This window comes from Equus caballus, chromosome 28 (assembly GCF_041296265.1).
Source record: "Equus caballus isolate H_3958 breed thoroughbred chromosome 28, TB-T2T, whole genome shotgun sequence".
Taxonomy (NCBI): domain Eukaryota; kingdom Metazoa; phylum Chordata; class Mammalia; order Perissodactyla; family Equidae; genus Equus; species Equus caballus.
Genome location: NC_091711.1, coordinates 6,986,718 through 7,008,067, shown reverse-complemented (window position 1 = coordinate 7,008,067; position 21,350 = coordinate 6,986,718).

The following is a 21,350-nucleotide window of genomic DNA, read 5'->3' as shown; positions in this document are numbered from 1 at the left end:
AGTATTATGTTGAATAGAGTAGTGAAAGGGGACATCCTTGCCTTTTTCCTGTTCTTAGAGGAAAATCTTTCAGTATTTCAACATTGAGTATGATGTTTGTTGTGGATTTTTCAAATATGGCTTTTATTATGTTAAGGTAGTCTTCTGTTTCTAATTTCTCATGTTTTTTTCATAAATATGTATTGAATTTTGTCATAATGTTTCTCTGCATTGGTTGAGGTGATCATGTGGGTTTTTTTCCCTTCATTTTGTAAATGTGGTGTATTACATTGATTGAATTTCCTACATCAAACCATCTTTGCATTCCAGTAATAAATCCCATTTGATCATGGTGCTTAATCCGTTTAATATGTTGGACGCTATTTGCTGGTATTTTGTTAGGGATTTCTGTATCAAAGCTCATAAGAGATATTGGTCTATAATTTTCTTTTTCTTTCTTATAGTGTCTTTGACTGGCTTTCATATCAGGGTAATGATACGAAGTATTCCTGAGTCTTTATTTTTTTGGAAAAGCTGATGAAAAATTGATGACAGTTCTTTAAATGTTTGGTAGAATTCAATGGTAAAGCCATCAGAGTCTGGGCTTTTATTTGTTGGGAGATTTTTGGTTACCAATGTAATCTCCTTACTAGTTATATCTATTCAGATTTTCAATTTATTTGTGATTTAGTCTTGATAGGTTTAGTGTTTCTAGGAATGTGTCCATTTTATCTAGGTTATTCAATTTGCTGGTGTGCAATTGTTCAGATAGTCCCAGAATCCTTTTAATTTCTATAGAATCAGTACTAATGTCCCCACTTTCATTTCTGATTTTAGAAATTTCAGTCTTCTGTCTTTTTTTCTTACTCAATATAGCTAAAATTTTCTCAATTTTGTTGATCTGTTTGAAGAACCAACTTATGATTTCATTAATTTTCTCTTCTCTATCATTTACTCCTGCTCTAATCATTTTATTTTCTTCTTTCTACTAGATTTGGATTTAGTTTGTTCTTTTTCTAGTTCTTTAAGTTGTAAAGATAGGTTGTAGACTTGAAATCTCTCTTCTTTTTTAATGTAAGTGTTTATAGCTATAAATATCCTCCTTAGCATTGCTTTTGCTGTTCCCATAAATTTTTGTATGCTATTCTTTCATTTTCATTTTTCTCTAAGTATTTTCTAATTTTCATTGTGATTTTTTTTGACTCATTAGTTGTTTAAGAGTATGTTGTTTGATTTTGATTTCCGCAAGTTTTTGCATTTTCCAGTTTTCCTTCTGTTGTTTATTTCTAACTTCATTTCATTGTGGTTGGAGATCATACATTGTATGATATCTATCCTTTAAACTCTATTGAGATTTAATTTGTGACCTAACATATGTTCTATCCTGGAAAATATCCCTAGTGCATTTAAGAAGAATGTGTATTCTATTGTTATTGAGTACAATATTCTGTGTCTGTCTATTAGGGCTAGTTGATTTATTGTCTTGTTCAAGTCCTCCATTTTGTTACTTATCTTCTCTCTGGTTGTTCTATCTATTATTGAGAACAGGGTATTGAAGTCTCCAATTATTTTTATAGTAATATCTATTTTTCTCTTCAATTCTGTCAATTTTTACTTTATATATTTTAATGGTCTGTTATTAGGTGACAATGTTTATAATTGTTACATATCTACCTGTATTGAATTTTTATTGCTATAAAATTTCTCTATCTGTCTCTTGTAACCTTTTTTATTTAGAGTCTATTTTGTCTGATATTAGTGTAGCCACTTCTCCTTTCTATGGTTATTTATTTGCATAGACTATTTTTTCCATCCTTTTACTTTCAACCTATTTATCTTTGAACCTAACTTGAGTCTCTTGTACACAGCAAATAGTTGCATCATGCTTTTTTAATCCATTCTGCCAGTCTCTGTCTTTTCATTGGAGAGTTTAATACATTTACATTTAAAGTAACTACTGAAAAGGAGAGACTCTTTTCTGTCATTTTGCTATTTGTTTTTTATTTGCGTTATGCCTTTTTGTCCCTCATTTCCTACACATCTTCTTTTGTGTTTAATTGATTTTTTTGCAGTGAAATGTTTTAATTCCCTTCTCATTTCTTACTGTGCATATTCAACAACTATTTTCATTGTGGTTACCATGGAGATTACAATAACATGTTAAAGTTATAAGACTCTAATTTGAATTTATACCCACTTAATTTCAATGACATATAAAAACTCTGCTCCTTTACAACTCTGTTTTCACTGCTTTCATTATTTTAGATGACACAAAACTACATATTTATACACTGGGTGTCCAAAACCATAAAGTAATAATTTGTAGTGCATTAGTTTCTTCAATTATATAGAAAACAAAATGTGGAGTTACAATATTACATGGAGTTGATGATATGAACTGATGGAGTTGATGATATGATGGTAATATTATATGAATATTAAATGTGGAGTTGAATACTATAATAATACTAGCTTTTACTCAAATACCTGTGTGTGTTTGTTTTTTAATGTATGTTAATGTTTCTGTTAATGTAGAAAACAAAAAGTGGAGTAACAAATCATCATTACAATAATATGAGCTGTTATAATTTTCCATGTATTTACCTTTACTGAGAACTTACTTTCTTTATTCAGCTTTGAGTTACCATCTAGTGACTTCATTTCAACCTGGAGGACTCCCTTTAGTGTTTATTGCAGAACATATCTAGTGGTAACAAGCTCTTTCATCTTTTGCTTATCTAGGAGTGTCTTAATTTCTCCCTCATTTCTGAGTTCTTGGTCGGAACTTATTTTATTTGTGTATTTTAAATATATCAGCCCATTGCCTTCTCACCTCCAAGGTTTTGGATGAGAAACCTCCTAATAATCTTATTGAAAATCACTTGTATGTGATGAGTTGCTTCTCTCTTGCTGCTTTTAAGATTCTCTACTTGTCTTTGTCTTTCAACAGTTTAATTATAATGTGTCTTTCTGTGTGTCTCTTTGAGTTCAACCTACTTGGTTATGCAGTAGTACTTGTATGTTATTTATGAATTATACATACACACAAGTATTTATGGGTGTCTCAAAAGTATGAGTAGTTAAGTGACTTATCCCAATAAAGGAAGCTAGGAAGTAAAACAGAGATTTGAATCCAAAATTTTTAATTTAGTTCTTCCATGCTGGAACTGAAAAATCTTTAAATTCCGTTATCATATTATGCTCCTCTTTTGCTCTACATGATTTTGTTCATGAAACATATCATCAAATCCATTCTTATGCTTCAAGACCAAGCACCATCACCTCCACTGCAAAATCTTCCACAGTCTTTCATGGTGCTTCTTACACCCATCTCTGTTAACATTTACCATGTCATATTGAATTGTTTTGTATCTTTTATTCCTCACACTGTTAAAAAACAACAACAACAACAAGTTTTCCTTATTTATTGAGTTTCTGGTGCTCGATACAATCCTTGAATCATGACAAGTTCTCAATAGAAGGTGAGCAGGAAAGGGTAGGAGTTAGAGCTGAGATGGGGAACACTTGCTCAGAAGGTTACAAAACTTGAAATTACAAATAAAAGTACCATGTTTAAGGACAGTGTTGCCAGTCTAGTTGAAATAAACAATTTAGGAAAACAACATATCGTCTCGTGTAATATTTAATTCAAATGGCAGTATTGAGTAATATAGAAAGCTCCAGTGAATGTCAGAAAACTAGTAATTTATGACTTCAATCAGTTCAAATCACTATATTTAAAATACTGCCAGAAGGAAGAACAGTATTTATCATGTGAAATGTAGATATTAGTTTGTATGGGTAAAGTTATGAGTAAACTGATTTCAACCATTTCTAGGTCAGTACATTCTAACAATTACCAAAAAGTGGACTACCATGTCATTTAGCTCCTAGATTATATCCAACATAGAGGTAATATAGGAGAGTGGGGCACATTTTATATGGCACCATGTGCATACAGTGAGTAAAATCTACATGGTATGAAACTCTGAAGAGCAAACAACTGTTTCCTGAACAAATAGCTTACAAGGAAAAAAAAATAATAAAAAATGAGAGAGGTTGAAAGGACTTAAAAGTATTTCAATCAATTGCAATTCATGTTCCCTATTCTGATCCTGGTTCAAACAAGATGAGAAAGAGAGAAAAATTACAAAAGCGGGAGGGGAGAAAAAGAGACCAAAAAGGAGAGACAAAAGAAAATCAAAAAAAGTAGAACAGTCACCAGATATTTGATGATATTAGAATTGTTCACCTATTTTGGATATGATGAGGATGTTAAGAATATTTTTGAGAGTTTTTAATTTTGGGAGAAACTTATTCAAAGACTTATGGAAAAAATTAAATAAAGTGTATTATTTGCTTCAAAATAATCTTGTGGGGATGATATGGTATTGGGTGTGGATGGGCTGAGGTTGGGTAGAGACTGATGGCAGGTGGAAAAAGTTGTTTGCAGTATAAATAAACAAGATTGGTCATGCTGGTTATTGTTGAAACCAGGAGATGGGTACAGGAGTTTCCTAAATCTTTTTTCTCTATTTTTGGGTATGTTTGAGTCTTTCCCTAATAAGAAGGTAAAAGAAAAAAAAATGGAGAAGAAGTAGAAAAATCACTGTGGGGAGATTTTTAAACTGCTCCTAAAAAATTATTTTAAAAAATCCTTTAACAATTTATTTTCTTATAGTTGGCTAGATATGAAAAAAATATCCTGAAAACTGTTATTTAATAGAAAAAAAGTTTTAAAAAGCTTCCACTTTCTTAGCTCCAAGAGACATAGTTGTCAATTTCATCCCCAATTATACAATTACTATGTAATGCATAATAAAATAATTCTTCACTCTTATGCTTCCCACTGCTTATGTGCAGCAGGTTCTCTTTGTCCAGCAAAACTCCAACATTACTTTTTTTTAGTTATAAGCTATTGAGGGCAAGAATTAAATACAGATAATTTAATAGCTTTTTCATTGGAAGTTATCAGCCCATCTTTTAGACCCTTATCCTCAGGATTTGACCCTCTAGACTTGCCTGGGCACCTGCGATGTACTCTTGAGAACTGCCCCAGGGTCTGTAAGTTACAATTACAAAACAAAGAGACTACAAGATGTTGCTTTCCTCTTTTTCAAGGTAATCACTAATGGTGGGATTTTCTTTCCCCAGAAATAGAGGATCTATGAGGAATTTTTTTCCTTAAGGACTCATAGAAAATATGATAACGTGTTTTTTCACGCATGAAGGAAATTGGGTCCTCTTCCTCTTTGATGATAGTTTCCCAAAACAAACCAAATAACACTATAGCTCCATGAGATGGTAAAATAAGACTATCCCCACATTCCAGGAGCTCCCACCAAAAGCTGAAAAAGTGGGTGGCATGGGTGGTGAAGCCTGCTAATATTCTCACGAAATCAATTAGACTCTTCTTTTCCTCTAAAAAGAGGGGGATTTATGCCCTAAAAGACACTCTGATAAGCAATTAATAATAAAATAGAAATGAAACATTCAAGTAAAAAAATTTCTCATTCTTAACAAAACAGATGTAAATTTACATTTATGAGTAAATTTGCCTTACAGGAGTGTCTCTACCAGATCTTGAATTTCCATTTGCAATATCCAAGTTTTAAATAAAAGGAACAAAAGAATGTCTTATTACAGAGAAAGTTAAAAATTGCTTATTCTTAATTTATATTCACCTAATTCCAAGAAAGAATTGAAGAAGAATCCTTAATATAAACCAGAATGAGAAATAGACTATCGAAGGCAACTTTCAGCCAACAGCTGATGCATTAAAATGAGACATTGAATCCTTTCTCCCTCCATCAGTCAAGGGTTCTTAGTGAAAAGCAACAGTAAGAGACTCTGTACAACCTGAAGACAAAGAGTAATTTACTGGAAGATCAGGTAAATAAATTAGAAAGATTAATGAAAAGGCTTGTAGAAAACATATAGCAAAGGTTTTTTTAGTACCAAGGAAATGAGGACACATTGTCTCTTTGGTAATAATTTCAACAAACAAATCAAGCAATTCTGTAGTTCCCTGAGATGAAAAAAGTAAGAGCAGCCCAGAGTCCAGGAGCTGCCAGCAAAAGCTGAGATAGGCTCAAAACCAGGTAGGAACCAAGAGGCACTGGCCAAGAGTAATCCCACCATGTCCTTTCAATGGCAACTCTGTTGAGGTTGCCATCCTGGACATGCTGTCCTTGGCTGCTTGGCACCACTGTCTCCGGACCTAGGAGTCCTCTGGTACCACTGAGAATAGTGTCTTAGCTATCTCTGTATTTTCTGTGATTTTGCATTGGGAAAATCTGATTGGTTTAGTCTAAACCACATGACGCTTTGGGTTTAATAGTAGGAGGTAGATTACTACCTCTTTCCTAGATTCACAGAGTGCTCTACCTCCTCCAACAACAACAACAACAAAGAAATGTGTTCAGATGCTGATTGCCACCCTCGCAAAAAATGTGTCCAGCCGCTAATTGTATGCCTCATCATGGACGTGAAGTCCTACTTCCACGACAGTTTGTATACCAAATGCTTTATTTGACAAGTTGTCTTTCAGAAGAAATTGAGGGACAGAACAACTTACTGAGGGACAGAAAAACTTACTGGTCATGAAGGAGAGCTTTGTAGTCAGACCAGCCATGTTTTAATTGCTAGCTTTCCCCATTACAAAATGTGAAACTTTGAGCAAGTTATTTAATCTCTCAAAGACTTGGTTTTATTATCGGTAAAATTTGGGTTGAAATAGCATTTACCGCACTGGGATAGAATTGTAAAGAGGGCATAGCCATCCTCAGCGCATAGTGTTTAGAAAGAAGGGGTATTCTTCTTATTACTACTAGTAGTAACAGTGTTATAAAATAAAAGAGAGAAATGAAAAGAAGTCCTTAAGATTATTGCCGAGGAGTATACAAGGAAAATAACTTTTTTTTAGGAGAAAGCGAGGAAATCACACTGTGAAGGTGTAATAGTTTTATCAGTGGTCCCTCTTTGCTAAGGCATTTCTCCGTTGCCTGAGATGCCCAGTGGACTCCTGTGCCCTGAGCATAGCAATTCTGTAGGAGCCAAGTGGCACCTTCCTAACGGATGAGGGTGCCTCTCCTGACAGTTCCTCAGATGTTGACTAGATCATTTTGATAATCTGAAAACCACAGATAGAGTCACAAATTTTCCATTTTATATGAGGCCAATCACTGAGGGAAAGTGCAAATTGTAAAAACTTAAATACCGAAGATCAGTCTATATCTACCCAATATGAAAGCTTCTTGCTTGCCCTTCCTCCTCTCATCAGGCAAATCAACTCTTCAGTGTCGTTTAATAATTTGTAGCTTTCTATCACCAGTCCTTTATCCTGAAAGGAGAAGAGCTGATGCTTCCCTCTCTAGGTGATATATATTTTAGATATATAGCTAACTATTTTAGCTATGTAAAAATTCTCTTTTAAACCTTTGAATTCCCTAGTCCTGTTTCCAGAGAATACCAGGCACTCAATAAATATTAAACAATTAATTAATTCTATAAAGTAGGCTTCAGGCTCTAAACCATGATTTTTTTAAAGTTTAATCTTAAAATGAAATTATTGTACTTCACATTTGTAAAAATAAAAAAAGATTCTATTACAAATTGGAGTGAACATTACATTTGTTCCCTTTCCTACATACTGAAAACAAAAATCACCATTAATCATCTCATTGAATTTAACTGAAATAATGTAAGTGAAAGTGCTTTGTAACTGTTATGATATATACAAATAAGGTACTATTACTAGCCATCTGTTCTACCGTAGGATGTTATAGTTTTGATTATGCAAGTAAAATTTTACTGTGGAAAAATCTTAAATGGTAAAATCTTGTTAAAAGAAAGTGTAGAATGGTTTATGTTTGGTTGGATAAGAGATTATCTATCTATATTCATTTTAGTATTTTGAACATTGAAGTAAAAATTCATGGCATATTAAAAAGTTATAACCCCATAAGAGATAAAATAAGTCATTAAAATTTCTGTCTTCTAAATAAGAAATTCTAGACTCTCATAGATTAAGTTTCAGCCACAGGAAGTACATGGATATATAAACTGATCAATCCATTATTTCACCAAAAAGGTGAAATTAGATGACTGAAGTCTGTGTCTTTGCTGTTATTTGTACACATGTTCTTAAAAATCTCACTAGAAACTGCTTTTCCATTCTTTAAATCTAATCTCAAGTAACTCTCTCTTGATTAACCTACATCTTCATCCAAAGCATTACTAATGGAATACAAATGAGATTTACCTTCAGTTTCCATAATAATCACTGCAATTTGCATAAAATTTACATAATAACAATCATAATTAAGTAGCATTATAGTAATGGTTATAAAAACAACTGTCATAAATAGCAAGTGCTGATATCAGTTTGAGGGAAAGAACAGCTTTAAGCTATATCCATATTTATTTTATTTTCTGCTAGAAATGTATTCATGCCACTAATCTCTTGTAATTTTGTCTTTAACTTCAACACAGAGCTGTAGGGGTATATTGCTTTTTTATTTTGAGAATAATGTGATGTATTCTGATTATCTGAAAACCAGAAATGAATTCACTAATTTTCCATTTACAGACAACACCTAGAGACAAAGTCAGGGTGAAGGAATTAAATAAAAACTTTTCTTTTTGTTGCTGTACATTGTAATGTTATTTTTTTTCCGTTTCTTTTACTTTTCCCAGTTCTTGCATTATTGTTTTGCATCAGTTTTGCCTTTTGTCTTTTCACCTTACTATTTCTTCCAAAAATGTCGTTCCACTCTGACACTTTTAGTCTGCTTTTTCTTTTCCCCTCCAGGATGATAAACTCTCTTATTGGATATGCTAATTCAGGCATAATAATGAATAGATGGCTTGACATGTTGTGAAAGGAGTTTTTCCCTACAAAGAGGATATATTAATTAGGACTAGTGTCAAAGAAAAATGGCACTGGACAGAGTTGAATAGGCAAGGAAGACTTTTTTTCAAGACAATTGCAACAGAGGAGACAGATTGAATTCAACTCCACCAGAAAAACAAGCAAGAGAGTCTCTAAGCACCGCAGTGAGTGTGGAAAAGTCCTGAAGGACACTAGGAGGAGGCTGGTCACCATGATTAAGTCACCTGTGTTTGCTAATTAGCATTTATCAAGTTAGGCTCCTACACTCCCACAGAAACTGGGAGACAGGGGGTGATCTTCCCTGATTATGCTCCAAAAGGACGGCTCCTAGGTCACTGAGAAAGACATCCTTTGTCTGTAGAACCACGAAAAGGCTGGAAGCAGATTTACATTTTGAAAGGGGAATGCTCTAAGAACAGACAGACCAAGGTCCTGTAGTCAGGAAGAAACCTGTTTAAGGTTTAATCAAGCTGAGGGGAACTTTAGGCTGTCTTGCTCATTACATTTGGCTACAAATATGAAATAGTCCAAAATAACTGTGGCTAAATTTAAAAAAAAATAAGTGTTAATTTCTTTCTCACATAAAAGTTGGAAATTTGAAGTCCAGAACAAACAGCAGTTTTGGTCTAAAAGGCCTTCAAAATCCAGGTTTCTTCCAGATCACCATTCCCCATTTCTAGGGGGGGCCATTTTCTTCATAGTCTAACAGCATTCCTGTCTACACTGCAGGTAGCAAAATGGAGAAAGGGAATAGTAATAAAGGCAACTGCCTTGTGTTTGCTGTCTCTTAAGTGGATTTTCTAGAAGCTGCCATAGGACATGTTTTTACATACTTTTGGTCGGACAGTTCTGTCACAGCCCAACATTTTGGACACCTAAATAACTGTTCACATGTTTTTTCCTACATATACAACACTCTCATTCTCTCCTCAGGGAAGGCCATCCCAACCTCCCGTCCAGTTACTGCAGACAGTTCAAAGCTTAGCAACTCTGGGTGACACGTTGTTCTATCATGTCAGGGTATTGCAACTGCTTATGGCATATTAACTTAAAAATTAAAAAAGAAGTTGCTTGTCCCTATTGTAGGATAGAATGGCCGAGTGGGAACAGGATAACATCAATAAAACTCACTTTTAGGAAAGAGAATAAAGAGAAATAGCAGTCACCAGTCCATTGATATCATGTAATTCCCCTGGGTGGGAATTATGAAAACTCCATTCTCTGACAGTTGAGTAACTTCTGTGATTTTTCACAATCTGGTAGCCTGATTCTGATCTCTAGGAGGAAATACATTGCTGTCCTCCTTGACCACATTGACGATTGTCATTGGAACCTGTGTTAGGGGTGCGCTCTTTTGTACCTACCTGTTGCTGGTGCAGTATTGAGGACATATGAGTTGCTTAGTTGGATAACCAGAGACTCTGTTGATTTCTTCGGCAATATGATTCACTCAGAATCTTAGTAAGCTTCTGCTTAATTTCATGTGTAAATAACCACAGCCACAAATCTAATCTAGACATAGCCTTTAAGTTTAAATACTTTGGCCCTTTCTATTATCCTCTGTGCTTTGTTCATTCAACTGTTTTAACATAATGATGGCTAAGTCAAAGCAATCTATAACAAGGGTCCTCTGTGTGAAAATGATGCCTTTGATCTCATCTCTCTTAGTTGGTTATTGATCCCCATATGACAAGACTTTTGACTTCTCTCTTGCTAAGGCTTTCATTTGGCAGTACTTTCAAATTGGAAAGTCTCCAAGTTACCAAAACTTTTACCAACCCGTATTGCAGGCCACAGGAAGAATATGCTATCTTCAGCAGAACTAAGTTTCTTTTGATTTCTACTTACATACTCACATTCATCTCACTTTTTAAGAATTTGGGAAAGCGATGAAAGTAGGCAAAACATACCAAAATTTAAAATTTTTCTTATTAACTCTCTTAAACTATAGTTTGGTCAACCCACAGCCTTCTAAGAAAATTCAGGAAATAGTATGATAAAATGTATTGCAAAATATCCCAAAAAACTGAGGTTGCTTTTAAAACTTGAAATAGCTGAGTTGTTGCCACATGAATAATTCCATTAAGCCAGTGAAAAAGGTTCAGATTTCTCTATTCTAAGCATCTCATTGCTGGTACCAAATTCTTTATTTCTTAGCATTATCTTTAGCAGCTGGTAACATAAAAACCCAGAATAAAAGAAGTTTAAAGAAGAGAGAAATTTATTTCTCACCTGTATAAATGTCAGAAACTTTATAGCTCAGAGGAAGAAAGGCGGTTTAGGGACACCAGCTACTTCCAGCTCACTTCTCTAACATCTCCAGTGTGTGGCTTTGTCTTCATTATCTAAAGCAGCATGTGCATTCCAGAAAGCAAGATAGAGATGAGAGAAAGAAGACTATGTGAGTGATTTGCTCTAGGCGTCTCTTAGGGAAGTTCCTGGAAACTGCTACAGATCACATATGCTTGCATCCATTTGGACAGAACTTAGTCACATGGAAACACCTACCTTTGTGATGCTTGAGTGACATGATCTCCTTTTAGGCATACACATGCCCGGCTAGATGTGTTACCATTTTGGAAAAAAGAGAGAAAGATATTGGGGGGAGTGGGCACTTTCTAACACAGGGAGATGCAGCCAGTGCTACATTACAACTTCAGTAATAATTTAGGCATCTCTTGGGCAAATTCATCCATTCATTCATTCTTTCATTTAATAAATACTTGTAAAATACAGTTTATAAACAGTCATACCCACTAATCCTTGGAGCAATCCCATGAGGTAAGTAAACAGACTTGATAATGTGTATTTTTAGAGATGAGAAAACAGAGGCACTGACAGCGTAGGTGACGTCCTGCTTAGCACAGTGCTATCATCTGTGAAGCCTGAGTTCCTCCCTCCATTCTTGCTCTTTACCAGTCAATTCTCCACACAGTGAGCAGAGTGAGTTTATAAAAATCCATCTAATTATGTGACTACCCCAGTTAAAAATACTTTCATATCCTTCTATTATCCTTAGGAGAAAGTCTAAATTCTTCAACATGGATTATGAAACCTTTTTGAACTCTGGGCTCTTCTCTCCTGTCCTGGAGCCACATCCTACTGTGTGTGCTGTCCTTCACTGCTCCCAAATCTGTGCTCATTATGCTGAAGTCCTTAATCAAAAAGAGAAATCTGTATTACTTTCAAGCCATTTTACAAGATGTTCACTACAAGAGATGTACTTCCCTTCTTCCTCAGGCACTCACAATTCCTTTGCCAATTCAGGCCTCCTAGTCTTTTGTCATTTTTTTTTCTAAGTTGAGTTATAATAAGCACACAATAAAAGGCATAAAGTTTACTAATCTTAAGTGTACAGCTTGCTAAATTCTTACATCTCTATATACCTGCATAACCATCAGCCAGACCAAGCTATAAAATACTTCCTGTGCTCCAAAAGTACTCCTGTGTATCCTGGGCAACAGCTATTCCCCTACCCACAAGGAAATAATTGTATGACTTCTGTCACCATCAAAAAGAATGTGATAGCTTTGTGGGGTGTCACTTGCTAGGGTAAACTACCTTCCCCAAAATTCAGTTTCCAGTATATTTCCAGATAAGATGGACTACAAGAGATAGTCTTAACTGAGAGTTAGAAGCTAGAAGGCATACAGCAGCCATTTTGTAGCATATACACACCTCCTCTCAGTTATTCAATTAAATGTGAATCTAAGTATTTCTGTGAAGAGATTTTTCAGATATAATCAAAGTGCCTAAGCAATTGGCTTTATATTAGGGAGACCACCCTGGGTCATTCTGACTGAATCAGCCAGAGGCCCTTTAAAAGAGTTTACATCTTCCCTGGAGGGAGAGAGGAACTCTGGCCTGTAGACAACAGGCGAGTTTTAGACCCTGCCACGGGGTTCCAGCTTGTTCATGATCTTCCCTGTGACTGCATGGCCTGTAGACTTTGAACTTGCATAGCCAGACTCTACAATTGCACAAGCAATTGTATATATGGAGAGAGTTCTCCTCTGGTTGAATCATACCTTACTAGTCATTTCTTTTGCCTCTCCTTGAATTTCTCATAAGTAGAATCATATAGTATGTACTAAAAAAACAAAAGTCTTTCTCGCCTCTTTTTCTCAACATAGTGTCTTTGAGATTCATCCATGTTGAGTGTATCAGTACTATCTTCATTTTCATGGCTGAGTTACAGTCCATGATATGACTTTAACACAATAACAGAATTTATTCATGCATTCTCTTTTGGATGGAAATTTGATTTGTTTCCAGGTTTTCATATTATAAATAAAGCATCTATGTGTATTATTAAGTATTTCATTAAACATATCCTCTCATGTTGAATATTGGGTGTATACTGAGCAATAAAATTACGAGGTCATGGTATAGAAATAGGTTGAACTTTGTGGGTAGTGCTGAGCAGACTTCCAAATTGTTCACATTGTGTTGCTACCAGCAATGTTTATGACTTTTTCTTCCAGTTTATCTGATCCACATCCTCACCAAAACTCGGAATTAATAGCCTTTTAAAATTTCTTTTGCCAATCTCAATGAGTAATTGGTATCTCATTATGGCTTTAATTTACATTTCCTTGATAAATAATATAGTTGCACACATTTCCATACGCTTATTGGCCATTTCAATATCTCCTTTATCAAAGACGTAAATTTATGTCTGTTTCCTTTTAATTGTGCCCTTTGTTTTCCTCTTATTGATTTGAAGGAGCAATTTTTATATTTCCAGTAGAAATCTTTTGTTGGATGTATATTTCTGAATATGCTCTCCCAGTCTACAGTTTGCCTTTTTTATTCTCTTAATGGTGGCTTGTGATGAATAGATTCTTTTATTTTAGTAAAGTATGTTTTATTCATTAGTTTCTTTTAATTTCATGCCTTTTGTTTCATGTTGAAGAAACCATTTCCCATCCTAAAATAAGAAAGATGTTCCTCTCTGCTTTCTCCTAGAAGCTTTATTATTTTACCTTTCACAGTTAACCTTATGATGCATCTGAAATTATTTTTCTAGTTAGAATGAGTGACAAGATTCAAAGATCATTTTTTTCCCATACCGGCACAATGGAACCAATGCCACTTACTGAAAAGATCACTGCAACAGCAATCAATGGAAAATCAAGTGACCACACATGTGTAGGTCTATTTCTGAACCCCTTTTTTCATTCTATTTGTCTATTTTTGTATCCTCATAACAGTTCAACAATGTCTTAAGTAATGTAGCTTTGCAACAAGTTTTGAAATCTAATAGTAAGTAATACCACATACTGATCAATAGTCACTTTTAAGGTTTCGAGAACTCCAGTTCAACATCATCTGAGTGTATTATATAGCCATGCATTCCAGTTTACAATACTTTTAAAATAAAAAGAAAATATATTTTATTTTAAATTAAAATTGTAAAAAACACTTAAGAAATCAAAAATTGTCTCCTGGATATATAAACTTGGTAATTTTCCTCAATACTTTTATACTTAAATTTAATCATCTATAAAATCTGGACATTGATAGTTCCTATCTTGTAATTTTGTTGCAAGGCTCAATTGAGACAAGATATGTAAATAATTTAGAAGAGTGTTTGGCACATATTAAGTATTCAATTAATATTAACTATTATTATTATTATTTATAAGTTATGGTAGTTTAAAGAATATAAGAGTACCAATAAACCAATCAATCAATTAAACCAAACAGAGGGTTAAACAAAACTTGTACAAATGAGAATTAAGTAAGTGATGCATAGGGCACTTGAAGTCAGCAGCAAAGGTGGAGTATTCAATAAATGGCATTAAGTCTACAGGCTGTCAATTTAATACAATTTTTGTTTGTTTGTTTTTTGATTTGGGGGATTTTTTTGGTGAGGAAGATTGGCCCTGATAACACTTGTTGCCACTCTTCCTCTTTTTTTTTTTTTTTTTCTTGAAGATTGCCCCTGAGCTAACATCTTTTCCAATCTTCCACTATGTTGTATGTGGGTTGCCACTACAGTGTGGCTTGACTAGTAGTGTAGGTCTGCACCTGGGCTCCAAACCTGTGAACCCAGGCTGCCAAAGTGGAGCACAAGAACTTAACCACTGTGCCACCAGGCTGGCCGCTAGGGAAATTTTTTTTTTGAGGAACATTAGCCCTCAGGTAACATCTGCTGCCAATCCTCCTCTTTTTGCTGAGGAAGACTGGCCCTGAGCTAATATCTGTGCCCATCTTCCTCTACTTTATATGTGGGATGCCTGCCACAGCATGGCTTGACAAGCAGTGGGCAGGTCACAGCCCAGGATCTGAACCAGTGAACCCCAGGCTGCCAAAGTAGAATGTTCAAACTTAACTGCTGTGCCACTGGGCCAGCTCTTGGAAATTTTTAAAGTTAAACCACATCTTCAAATTCTTCACAATAAAAAAATACGACATGATGTAAATTCCTACATGTCTGAAAATTGGAAAAGAAAATATAGGTAAATTGATCATTTTGAGTTATAAGAGTAGTTCTAAAATAAATAACAAAAATACTCCTGAGATTTGAACATTAAATAAACTAGGCTTGTATTAAAAGAAAATACAGAATCTAAAATGTATTTATCAATTTGGATTAGAGAAGGCCACCTTAAAATAGTAAAAGATTAAATACATTAAAAAATATATATTGACAATTTTGAAGTCCTATAAAGATGGGAGAAAACTTGAACTTTTATGCTTATTGTGATAAAATGAGTATATACAATTAAGTAAAGCAATTTGGCATTATTTAGTAAAGGTAAGAGTGTACCTGCCCTATTACACATCAAGTCCACTCACACATGCCCACAGAGAGACCCACACAAGAATGAACTTGTGATGGATGCTACCAAATTAAAATATTCATCCTGCAATCAGAAAACCCATTGGTAGAATAAATATGAAAGAGTTTATCTGATGCAACAAGAAGAACAGATTTGACAGTCCAGGGGAATACTGAAGTGTTAAATGGTTTACTAAATATCAATATTTAAATACCTTTAAAGAATCAGACTCCTTTTACTTTCCTTCTCCATCATCCTTAACACATAGTTCATAAGGATCCACAAGAGTACTAAACATTGTTTTATTGACACGTGTGTTGTAATAGTGCATAAGCATGGAAGGGAATGACAAACTGGAAGTTCAGAGTGCTGTGCACTTGTTGCGAGAGGAAGAAGAATGGGCTTGGGGGTTCACGGGGAGGTGTGAGATATTTTTTAAAGACAATATGTGACGTACAAAAAGCTAAAACTTGATAAGCATAATGGTGGGGATATAGTTTTTGTTATATAATTCTATATATTTCAGTATTACTGAATTATGTCCTAATAATAGTTAATTTGTCACCTGAAGTGATTAAAAAAGATTGAATTTCACAGAGACAGCACAGTGTAATGAACAAGACTGAAATTTGGAAATAGAAAACTTGGTTTTTGGGTTATGAAATTCTGCAGATGTGAATTGCTTACCACCACCATCCATGTTAAAGACAAACATTGGAGACTAAATAAGTATCAAAAAGTATCATGTGTTTCATTACAGATCAAACTGGGCCACACAAGTGAACAGAGCATGTGGCCCCCTGACTCTGGGCCTCGCCCTGCAGGGTCCTGATCCCACTGATGCCCTGAACAAGCGATGATGGAACCAGTTACGAAGACCTGCTTAGATGGCTGCTGATGGAGTTCACAACCAACACCATATCTGATTTTTGATTCTGCCACTTGCCCATTTTGTGTCCTCACAAAAGGCAGTGAAGCAGTCTAAGCCCGAGTTTCACATTTAGGAGATGAGGCTATTTATACGTGCTTTGCAGGGCATTGTGAGGATTAGAGATAAGGTGTTTATTGTTTAGGACAGTGCCTGGCTTTCACACAGACACCCATCAATAAGCAGTAGTTCTTAATACCGAAGATTATTCCTCCTGGAACCATTCCTAACATATCTGAATCCTTGTCAAATCAGAAGGATACCTGTTCATCTCATGGATGATTATTTTAAACTGATTCTACAAACATATATGTATTCAAAGTATATGGAAGTGATAATTACATAGCTAGCATAGAAATTATGACTAATTTTTAAATCATATAATTTCAATAAGTTCCAGAAATATTATTTGTTGTGGTTTTAATACAAGGTGTATTGCCCGCTGTGATCTGTTTGACCTAAAATTAGACATAACCCAATTGACTGGGATAAAATCTCCTGATGCTTGTTTAGAAGGAACATAAAAATAGATGACTCGTAGTTTAGGAACATAAAAGATGCTGGAATAAGGCTGGGGAAAAATAGGATGCTGGCTTCTGTGGATCCCTGTAGGACAGCGATAGGATGAGAGGCCTTCCTGACCAGGGTGGTCTGCCACGTGATGAGCTGAGACGGGAACTGCTTCTGAACAAAAGCACGGCCGCTTAGACTTCTCCTTCTCAGACTCAGGCTGACGGCAAATTTCTGCTACTTCTTTGGTAACAGAGAGAAAGCAAATTTTAGTGAAAAGACTTTCCGCTTTGTAGTTGTGTAGACAGACTTTTAGGTCTGGTCTCATCACTTACTTCTCAATATTGGTTTCCCAATGCGTAAAACCAAGAAAAGTGACGCCTACCTCACAGTGTTGTTTTGGGAATTAAGTGAAATAATATGTGTAAAAATATATGACACAAAATTGCTGCTAATCAATACTAGTTAATTTTACATTTCCCATCAGTTTTTTTTTTTTTTAAGATTTTATTTTCCCTTTATCTCCCAAAGCCTCCTGGTACACAGTCGTATATTTTTAGTGGTGGGTCCTTCTAGTTGTGGCATGTGAGATGCCGCCTCAGCATGGCTGGATGAGCAATGCCATATCGGCGCCCAGGATCCGAACCTGTGAAACCCTGGGCCGATGAAGCAGAGCGAGAGAACTCAACCACTCGACGACGGGGTGGCCCCTCCCATCAGTTTTAAGGAGTGTCCTATTTATGTTCAGTTCAAGCTCAAAATAAGATGAAGTGTTACATCAGGCACAGATACAAATTCTCCAGGTATGGGTTAATGCTAAGATGAGTAAACTATGCATCAACTCTCTGATCTGAAATGTTCATATAACCAAAGAGTAATATTCTCTCACCAAATTAGGAGGCAATTCTTTGGCACCTCCTGGGAATCTGAAGGCACATTTATGGAGAGCTGGGAGAATACCCCAGACTGGGACATAGAGAATTATAATGAATAGCAGCACACAGAAGACTGTCGGGGAGCAGCCTAATATGGGGATCAGACTACCTGGTCAGAGGCGCCACGCAGGGATTCGATTGCTCATGTGCCCATTCTCTCTGATGAAAACCAGAGATGGTACAGCTGGTCTTGTGGTGCAGCTCTGCCAACAAAGTGATGTCCCACAGATGCTTTACAGAGAAAACATCCTCCCCAGGAACTGCGAGGGTTCCCTAGGGAGTGCCTAGTGAGAGAAACTATGGGACTTGGGTTGGTGATAATTCGTTTTTGGATTCGTTTTCATGCCAGAGGAGAAAATTTTTGCCAGTCCTTTGACTTGTCCTTTGGAAAACTATTTGTATGTTCCCAGGTGGCAAATCTGAAAATCCTGAGGGTAACTGAATTTCAAGGTACAATTGTTACGTTTCCTCATTTTAAATGGATGGGTATGGAGATCATCTCTAACATGGGAGAAGAATTCATAGGTATGTAGAAAGGCCCTATTAAGAAAATGTGAGGAATTTATAGTTCTCTAAAAAGGCTATCGTTATGGAAACAGTAAGAGATAGATATTTTTGTTTCTTAGGAGACAAAAAATCTAGAGTAGATAAAAATTCAGTGAGTATTCTATTCTACTTTGGAAAAATAGACTAGGAGTATTATAGAACAAAGAAAGGAAAAGACTCAAATAAACAAATACTGAGAGATTATCAGACTGAAAAGAGAGTAGGCAGAAAATGTGAATTAACAGGACCTAGTTTACTGATCAGCTGAATTAAATCAGGTATTACAATATGACACATCTCTAATACAATATGTCATTGTACATGCAGCTCAGCTCTCTGTGTCCTTCTGTTGTTTGTGATAAGAGCAATCATCCTATTTCCATTGTTCTTTAAAATATAAACAGAGCTAGGGCCGGAACCAACATTACCAAAGAGACTGCCAAAATGTGCTGATAGCAGATAGGATGTCCCATAACTGCCACATTTAGACTCCCTTTACACAAATAATCCAAAACAAACAAATAAGCAGCAACAGATTATGCCCACAGTGTGGAATTCTGAAGTGATATTGCTGATGTACATGGCAAGGCATAAAACAGAATCTTCTGACAAAGTTCTAAGGCCTCCATTTTAAATGCTTTATAATTCACCACTCATTCCTTCATGATACTCATATTGGAAGGCCAGTATCATTCTTTCCCTTTAAAAAAGCTCAAAATTAACCTTTTTAAGTCAGTTAGAAAATGAGAATTAACCAGAGGTCCAAATATGGGGAAATTACTACCAGCTCTGCCATTTTGTTTGTAATTTTGGTCTGAAGTAAAATGGCCAAGATGTGGTCAATGGAGTAGGCATCATTTTGCTCAGATAGTGCTGTGCTTAGATGCGTGCCGCATTAGAACCAATGCTGGGCGAAAACAGCTGAAATCCACAGAAATGTTAGTTAAACACTTGAAAAAGCTTCCAAATGGATTCTGCAATCTAACCAAATTTATCATAGTTTGGAAAGATATCGTTGTGAAAAACGTGCTATTTTTTTAGGATTTAGAATGACATTTTTAACTAAAATGTAACATCCTGAAAGGCAAGTGCTATCTTTCATTCTTTTCTTTTTCTCTGTATGGCATTCTCCTACCTGCCCACAAGGGGTTCAAAAACAGTGATTACTTGGCAGAACTAATTCTGATAAATTTGAGTATCAGCTCTGGAGAATCTAAGTGACTCATAGTCAATTGCTATTGCTATTCCCAAATATTAAATTTTTTCTTACCTTTCACTCTATCCTTTCCACCAATTTCTTCTCATTTTACATCTTTGCTTCTCTCTATTCTTTCTTTTCTAACTGTGCTTTCTATGATAAAAGCAATGACACCAATGACCATCTTGTAGTCCTACTGAGGTACTCGTAGCTGATGGGGTTACTGACCACCATCCTATTGCCTGGGAAATGAGAAAGTGATGCAGAATTGAATTAGCTTCAACTGAAAAGGTGCACATTAACCCCTGGCCAGAGTATAGATGAAACAAAAGCTACTGCCAAAAATAGTTCCTTTTCCACTTTTAGTGTCATTCACCATTTTTAATAAACCAGAGAAAACCTATTCATTGGTACCAGTGTCTCTAGTTCATTTTATGACATTTATCATTTTTTAATTTAATTTTAATATATAACTAAATAAATTCATTTTACTTAAAACATAGTTTTTAAAAACAGGTGAATTTATTTATTGGTTCTTTTGCTAGAAATCCTTATCATCTGAAGCAAAACACCTTTTTTCTCCTCTTACTCCAACAACTTACATGGAGCTGTATTAAACTAGGTCTGTTCAGAGTCTTTCATACACCACCTACTAACATCTATCCAAAGGGACAAGAAGGTACAGAAAAATTTTCAGGAAATAAGGGTTGTTCTGAGTTCAGTGTTTCTTGACAAAGAGAGAATTTGTAAGTATTCATCAATATAAAGACTGGAACAAGGATTTAATTAAAGTCATCAAAAATACGCTTTGTAGAGCTGTCCTTTAGCATCCTGTGGCTTTTAGACATTGATTAAATAAGAAGACACTTTGAAAGGGGTGAAATCTCTGACACATTTGAAATGTTCAAGTTTTAAGGAAACTATTTTAGATAAAATAAGAACCCTTGCTGATCCTGACCCACTTTTAGAGACACATTCAAACCCCAAGCTTTTGTTATTTCTAAAATAGATTGTTAAGTGATTTTCTTTGATTTTTCACTTTCTGCCTGACTGGACTCACATCTAAACACCCACACAGGTCTGTGAGGGCATTTCTGGAAAAATGGAAATCACTTATCAATTTCATCACTCTTTTTACTTACAAAATAAATCTTTATTTATATATATCAAGATCCTAATTGCTCAAATAAGTGCGATGCACAGTCACCGATCAAGTAAGCTAAGTGTTTGTATGCTAATGAAATACAGCACTTTAAACTCTGAGCTGTACGTTTCTTCAGATGTCTGCACATTACACACTTGTCTGGACACTGCAATGAGAAACAGGAACATACTGATCGTGGGGTAAAGGTCATCATTCTGTTGAGCTAAATTTCCCTTATTTCTTTGCATTACTAACAATAGGTTTTTTAGTCCAACTGTGACAATAATTCTGCTGTGAACACACACTTCCCTGCAAGAAAGTAGCAATAGGCAATTGACATGGGGTGGCTTAGAAGACAAACATATACACATACGCAACTCAGAAACGAGGGAGAAAACTTGCTGTGATTAGCTGGGTGACCATACACAT